The sequence below is a fragment of the Ischnura elegans genome, chromosome X (genome assembly GCF_921293095.1).
Source record: "Ischnura elegans chromosome X, ioIscEleg1.1, whole genome shotgun sequence".
Classification (NCBI taxonomy): domain Eukaryota; kingdom Metazoa; phylum Arthropoda; class Insecta; order Odonata; family Coenagrionidae; genus Ischnura; species Ischnura elegans.
The window spans coordinates 13,623,574-13,631,454 of NC_060259.1; the positions used below are offsets into that span (position 1 = coordinate 13,623,574).

A 7,881-nucleotide genomic window follows, 5' to 3' on the forward strand; every position below is an offset into this window, starting at 1 on the left:
CAGTGAACACCATCATGGCATCTTACAATTAGTAAATTTGTTGATGTTGTTAATTCGTGCTTTGAGTTCGTCGTAATGCTTTTCTTCTTTTTGAGTAGTCGAAGGACGGTTATGGTTCACTAAACCTTTAAATAGCTTTTATCAATAACTTTCATTTTCACATAAATTGTTCATTAACTTCATCCATCAAACTTAACGTGGTTTCAGCTTCTCCATTTTCACTTTTCATTTAATTTCATCTTCATATCCGATCACCATATCCACCCGTCGTACTTTAGCCTTATTATATTCGTAATTTTCACTGACGTGAATTTTCGTTTGTAATTTTCGCTAACGTAAGTTTTCGCGAGTGATTTCAACTCCTGTTTAATCGTGATGATAGTGAGAAACAGTGTTCGGTGGTTATAAGAAGTTTCTTTTGACTTTGGGAAGGGCAGTGCAAGTTAGAAGCCTCTTCGAGGGTTCAACCACCGTATTCCACCATGACTCTAGGTCTATGAAAGGTAAGTCTAGACACAGTTTACTGTCGTTCATTGTGAAATTCGTTAATAGTACACTTAAGTTTTCATTACCATTGCATTAGTTCTGTTGTATGGATTGATGGATGTCTGGTGAGTGCTCTTACTGCGCGTTTGTTGGTTCACAATGGCACACTTCAGTTTTTCTTTCCGTGGAGTGCAGTATTTACTGCATGTTGGCGAGAACTCACCCCCTGTCAAACACCCTTGAAATTTCGAGTATAGGAGCAAAATTTAGCGGAATTGCTGTGAGATTTTTCCTCAGTTACTGGAGTATACAATCATTTAATGCATCATTCTTAACTAGCCATCATTTACAATAATTAACTTTACTTTCAATTGAATTTTATGATCCCATGTTTTTTAGTAACTGAAGAGTGACTCCTCATAGTCATGTTTTTTTCCCACCTTTTTTCAGGATGCCTTGGCTTGTGGTAATATTTCTTCCGCATGAAAAATGTACTGGCCTCACAGTGCAGGCTGTTACGTAGTCATGGGTGAAATTGGAGGCAGATAAGGTTATTGAATATTACCCCAATGAGAGCTATAACTGGTCCTCAGTGTCACAGGTCATAAAATGGTTCTCAACTCCGTGAGGAATGGGATATCTTGGGCGTGAAGTTCTGCATGCACCATTTGGTGAGTTAGGGACAATATTTGTGAATGTTTGTTTAGTTAAAAATGAGGATTAACATTTTCGACTTGCAAGAGCAGGGTGCTGTTTAAATGTATTCATAGGAGTTGTTTCATGGTATGTGTGAGAGCACTGACTTGGATGTACATGTTACTAGTTTGCTAAGCCAAGTATTAATTTTTTTTATTTTAGTTAATTTTGACATTGAGTGCATGCTTTGACATGTGTGGCAAATGGTGAAATTGTAATATAACTATCTTCCAGAGTCTGTTATGGCAGCCATTGCTATTGAACAGAGATGGCTACTTGTGAAGATTCAGATGTGGAGACATTTTTGTTGTTGCTGAAATTTAAAAAGACTGGGAAAGGAAAAGGACAAAAAAGAATTGAAAGTATCCAAATATAAGTAATTCTTCATCAATGGAGACTGATGATGATAGGATACTGAAACCACCATCACCAGGTAAATATTTGCACTTAATAATTTGCTCTTTTGAGTGCTTTAGCATGTGCACATATAAGTGTAAAGCTTATCTATTCTGTTTTATGTTGCATGAGTGCCTCCTAAGAAGGGAAGGTTGCACGTAAAGATTCATCAAACAATGTTGGAGTAAAGAAGCCTGAAACTTCTCTATAGAATTGCAGTGTGTTTCTGAAGAATCAGTGAAGTCCAATTGTTAGAACCTGGTGCACCCAATGAGTTCAGGGGTAGGGATGAAGATTTCTTGGGATTTGCACCAAGTAACCCAGACGGCACAGAACCCTCCGTATCTAATTCGTATGTACATAGTACCCATTGACTAAGGGGATACTATGCCGCTTCGTCGCTTTTCGTCAATGGATAATTTCCGTTCGCGGCCTGTCGACGAAGCGCGTACGCAGCATGTGAATGTCCGCTACTAAGCACGTACGATTGGATACGAAGCGCGCAGGAACACGGCACTCAGGCTAATCTCAATCGATTAGGTCGACATTAGATATATCGTAACTCGCACGATCGAAAAATGTATCGAACGCAACACAATCGATAGCTACCGACCGTAGCGAGAACCTTGATACGAATCATTATGAATTGTAAGTTCTCAATAGGTAAATAACACCATATCATGAATTCTAATTACCATGAAAGACTCACGACCGACAAATTTTTGTCGGTTGTGAGTTTTTCATGGTAATTAGAATTCATGATATAGTATTATTTACCCATTGAGAACTTACAAAACTTACTCGGCCACTTAAATAACTCTGCGAAAAATGAGATTCTCATGGCTAATTCACGCACCCCCAGCATCCAGCATTGTTAAGTGGCTCGTACTTACTTGGAAACCTTGAGATGTTAATGAGAGTAAATTCTTATTAATTTTGACACTAAATAAGACATCACATAGCCCACGAGCATTAAAAAGCTTACCCTAAAGCCTGACGAAATAAAATTTTTAAATAAAAATTGCCGATGAAACAGGATTGCTGACACATCTGCTATTAGTATGATCGAATTAATCAAAATGCAAGCAAAAATTAACGTATAGTTCAGTCTCAGCTACTAAAACTTACCCATATCAGGCGCTAAAGTATTTGAAAAATTATTTGGGATGAGTAAAAGTCTCTAGGTCACTGCAGTAAATGTATCAACCTATTAAAAATATGAAAGTCCTGCCAAATCACCAGCATAAACACTTGTAAAATAAAACATGTTATCTCTTAGATCACACCTCCGATTTTATACTTACTTTGCATGAAGTCACCACCGCAAGAAATTTTAAAGAGGCAGGAAAGAAAAAACCCACAGAAATACAATACATATATTATGTATTTTCTATTGTCAACCACAATAATATTTCCAATTTTCTCTTCTATCCCACATCTAATTTAGCGAAACAATTACTCTTATTCTCTTTCGAATAGAAAATTATTTAAAAGAGGACTGGTCGATACATACAAACTATCGTCAATACTTTCTCCGATGAACGTCCACTATCACTGCACCAACTTGCACAAATCAAATCCACATCCACAAATATGTCACTTCTGCCACAATGTCTGTCTTCTTGGCGACAGGTAACAGTGAAGCAATGGTACCTTCCTCCAATCTGGGCACCTCCAATTCAGCAAGAATTTTCTCCTCGTCTTCTCGTCCAAGGCCACAGATTATTTTCTGATATCACAAGGACCGATGTGAAGCTCAGACACCTAAAATTAATAAATAATAAAATACCATGTAACTTATTAGGTCAAATCATTTCCAATTTTTGGTATTTCTGCATGAGAAATCAAATTACTAGGCTCGTAAATATAGTAAATATTTTTATGCCTGATATTTTTATTGTTTTAAACTATAGCATAAGATAATTTGAAATGATGAAAGCCGACGTGTAATACACCATAGGGCAAGCTAAGAAGCAATATTCGAACCTATAAACTTGGCAGCTTATTCCTAGTTTCTCCTTTAACCACACGTTTACCGAATGAATTAATACAAAAAAGACAACTAAAATGCAAGAATTTTCAAAAGAATTGCTGCTAAAATATTTTGAATCACCATTTTTAGTACTGAATAGTACTATAGTACTTCAGTACTGAATAGTTCGGGATGTTGATGCATCAACATCCCGAAGCCACTTCTAACTTAAAATTACATCCAAATAATTACAGCGAGAAAGAGTACATACCTCACAGCTTTTCGTAGGGGTGAAATGTTTTCTTCTTATCGCCCAAATGCACTTCTTCTTCAACTCAGGATCTTTTGGAAAGCTAAAACCTTGAACCATGTCCCGGAGTTTCCATTACGTCATCCCGACAATAAACACACGAAAGCCATTTTTAACAAAAATATCTCACAAACACGTTTCTGAAGCCCAGTGAATGAAATTAAAGAATAAGGGAAACTTCACTATTACCAGACACTCTATTTTTCACAAACTGAACCACAAAAATCCCTGAAATGTGGTAAGACGTTACGTAAACGACGCGATCTCCAACGCCTTGTGCTAGCTTGTGAAGACATGTGATCTTTCTAGGAGGATATGGCACGATGGCACCAGATGGCACCACCCGCGTAAGAAAATAGTCCCAGACCGAATACAGTTTTATCGATGAGATACAATTTTATCGATGCATATGAATTTGCCAGTCCTCTTGCATCTTTATTCGTCATTAAAGGAAATAAAGAAACAAAACCTTCTAAGTAACTTCTTAAGCGCGATTTTTGTATCTTGATTGTCCACCCTCGTATTTAGGTACGAAAACTTCCTGTGCCGTCTGGGAAGGCTCTCCATATCTCCTCCCAACGTTTCCACAAGCAACTCACCCATCGTCTTTGGGGATTCAGGAATCCTAGGTTGGATTCCCAAATCGTGTGATTTCTGAATCCCTGAAGACAATGGGTGAGTTGCTTGTCGAAACATTTGAAGGAAAATGGAAGACCTTACCCGGTGCAACTCCTGAGAATTTTAACTGTTATTGTTTGCTGGGAAAGAGCCTGAAAGAAGAGTATTTGGTTGGTATTTCACTTAAATTGTCAACTGTTTGACTTCATAGCCACCTTAGTATTGATATGCTCATGGTACTGTTTATAGATTATCACTTTGAGTCATGAAACTTAAGTTATGGTGCCATCATTACCTCCTTGTTGATATTTAATTTTATGATAACAAAGTTAATTACACTGGGATGTACTGAGAAATTTTAACATTTTATACCAATATGTTCAATGGTACTAAGGAATTACCATAGATAATTAATTGTCTGGTCATCTCATTTTTCAGATTTGTTTCATGAAGGAAAGATCTTCGAACATCATATTTAAGTGTAGTCAGAACTATCAAAGGGTACTGGACTTTAAAAAACTGTCAACGACACGTGTTCTACCCTAATATAGAATGAGTTGGCTGTTTCTCTCTTTGAAGGGCCACTCAGAAAATATGATTGCCTTTGAAGTGCATTTTAGCTCCATTATAAATGTCATATTTGGTGAGTATTTTGTAATCATTGGTGCTTTTGATTTACTCTTCCCATATCTTGGAATAGAGTTGAATGAAAAAAGCTTAAGTAAATGGAAATGCTTTTAAGTGTGTCAGAGTAACATCTAATCCAATTATAATTACTTTGCAGAGAATGTAAAAGCCAAAAATGAGCCTGATTTGATACAATCAGCATGAAAACAAGCATCAGGGAATGATTCCAGGCCTCAAAATACGGAACAAAGAAAGGGAATAAGAAACGAGAAAGTGTTCTGAAAGGCAGCTGGAAGGGAATCTCGAAGAAGCATTATTCTTCCAATTTGCCTATCTCAGAACCTGCTAGTGTGGAAGGGCAGTTTGGCTTGTTATCTCATAACATGATTGTGGGATAAGGTGAGGTCAGCATATGATGACTGTTATGACAGGCACAGCCAGATATGCCTTTAATACTCCCGGATCTTTGTCTCACAAGGGGAGAGTAGGAATGTTTCTTTGCCTTCTTAAATGCCATATTTTTTTTATGATTTTCAGAATGCCAAATGCTGGTAGGAATAGGTCCAAGTTTGGTTTAATAGCCTTTCATATAGTTGAAATAAATTAATTTTAGTTCGTTTTTTTCCGTTGAACCTAACTTAAATACTACAGAATGCCCTACCCTTAAACAGCTCCATTGGTGAGGTGGCAAAGGTTAATCTTATTCCATATATGGAGGCATAAAATGCTGTAGCAATGCTAGGGTGCGCTTGTTGCAGTGATCTGCTTCCTTATTGTCAGATAACTTAGCAAGTTCATATTATGGCATTCATAATCACGCTTGCTATGGCAGTGAACAAGTGAATGTGTAAATTAGATGAAGAAGACTTCTTTAAGAATAACATTACCTAATTACCATGTGCTGATGTTCACTGTCACCACAAGCATGAATGTGAATGTCCTAGTATAAAATCGCTGTGTTCCATGGCAATTTGGAAGTTTATCACTAAAAGGAGAGGCCACATTAAAATGTGCACACCAGGGTTGCTATTGCATTTCATGCCTCTATGCTCGGAATAAGAATTCAATATATTATGTCAGATACAACTTTTAAAATATTCCCTTGCCCGTCAGAACCTGCTGCAATAGAAAATTTGAAAATAAATTAAGTCAAGACTCAACGAAGTTGAATGCAAGTTTCTGTTAAGACCTCAACCCATACGGTACAATTAATGATGTAAAACTAATATTTGTTGATTCTTTATTTTGATATTGGAGTAATGCATGAGATGGATTGTTTTTGGGTAGTCATATACATTCCTGTTTTACTGTGTAGTTCTACCATATCATGGCTGATCTTTTTGTCAACTATTCGTATGAAGGTTTATGTTAAAAATAGTAAGCATTTTGAAACGTAAGCATTATTTTTCATCCATCAGCACCATGGGATGTATTAACTGAATTATAATTTGGATTTTTTGGCCTTGCACCTACTCCTGCTGTTATGTAACTCTGATCATGTGAATCCCATGCTTGAAACTATTTTTCATGAACTACTTAAATGATAGGTGGTACTTCAATTCATTATCTACTAATTATTTCAAAATTGTTTTTGGGTAGTCTTATACATTCCTGTTTTACTGTGTAGTTCAAACAAAGCATGGTTGATCTTTTTGTCAACAATTCCTATGAAGTGTATTATTAAGAGAAGTGTGCATTTGGAAACGTAACTGATATTTTTCATCCTTCTGCTACATGGGATCTATTAACTTATGTTTACTTAGGATGTTTTTGCATTGTACCTTTTCATGCTGTTATGGAGCTTTTATGGTATCAAATTTTTGTGTCCTGTTTGTAATGTGTGTGTGAATTAACTTCTCTAGTGATGCAATAAATATGATATGTTATTATCTAAATTCTGTCCATTATTCATTTTTATAATAAATCCCGATCTAGTAATTATTATTTGAATGCAATAGAATAGCCCGCCGTGGAGTAGCAGAATAACGTAGTATCAAATTAATCCGCCAGGTAGCGCTACCGGCGCGTTGCTGCTCAGTTAGTTCTTAAATTTGCCGGTAGGTGTCACTGGTGTCTGTGACGTCATCGAAAAGAAACTGTTGCCGTATTTTTGGTGACTTTATATGAGACTTTTGCCCCTTCGTTGCTTCCTCGTTGCCGTCATGTTTATATCATCATATTCAACCGTTTCTTTACCGTTGATGGAAAGTTGCCGTAATTTACGGGGCAACAGCCTTTCTTTTGCTAGCTGGGATAGAAGAGAAAATTGCAAATATTATTGTGGTTGACAATAGAAAATACATAATACAGACATTGTGGCAGAAGTGACATATTTGTGGATGTGGATTTGATTTGTGCAAGTTGATGCTGTGATAGTGGACGTTCATCGGAGAAAGTATTGAAGATAGTTTTTATGTATCGACCAGTCCTCTTTTAAATAATTTTCTATTCGAAAGAGAATAAGAGTAATTGTTTCGCTAAATTAGATGTGGGATAGAAGAGAAAATTGGAAATATTATTGTGGTTGACAATAGAAAATACATAATATATGTATTGTATTTCTGTGGGTTTTTTCTTTCCTGCCTCTTTAAAATTTCTTGTGGTGGTGACTTCATGCAAAGTAAGTATAAAATCGGAGGTGTGATCTAAGAGATACCAAGTTTTATTTTACAAGTGTTTATGCTGGTGATTTGGCAGGACTTTCATATTTTTAATAGGTTGATACATTTACTGCAGTGACCTAGAGACTTTTACTCATCCCAAATAATTTTTCAAA

General features: G+C 36.4%; 1 long non-coding RNA gene across 5 annotated transcripts; it reads left to right on the forward strand.

Moving 5' to 3' along the window:
* LOC124171092 lies at window positions 1-7,000 on the forward strand. Of its 5 annotated transcripts, none has more exons than XR_006867663.1 (6): window positions 1-503; window positions 937-1,157; window positions 1,417-1,615; window positions 1,711-1,893; window positions 4,917-5,121; window positions 5,263-7,000. It is a non-coding gene; the product is annotated as an uncharacterized LOC124171092 (long non-coding RNA). The 5 variants fall into 5 exon arrangements; XR_006867664.1 differs by having other exon boundaries at window positions 5-503; window positions 1,722-1,860; XR_006867661.1 differs by having other exon boundaries at window positions 7-503; window positions 1,722-1,893.
* Window positions 7,001-7,881: the final 881 nt, after the last annotated feature.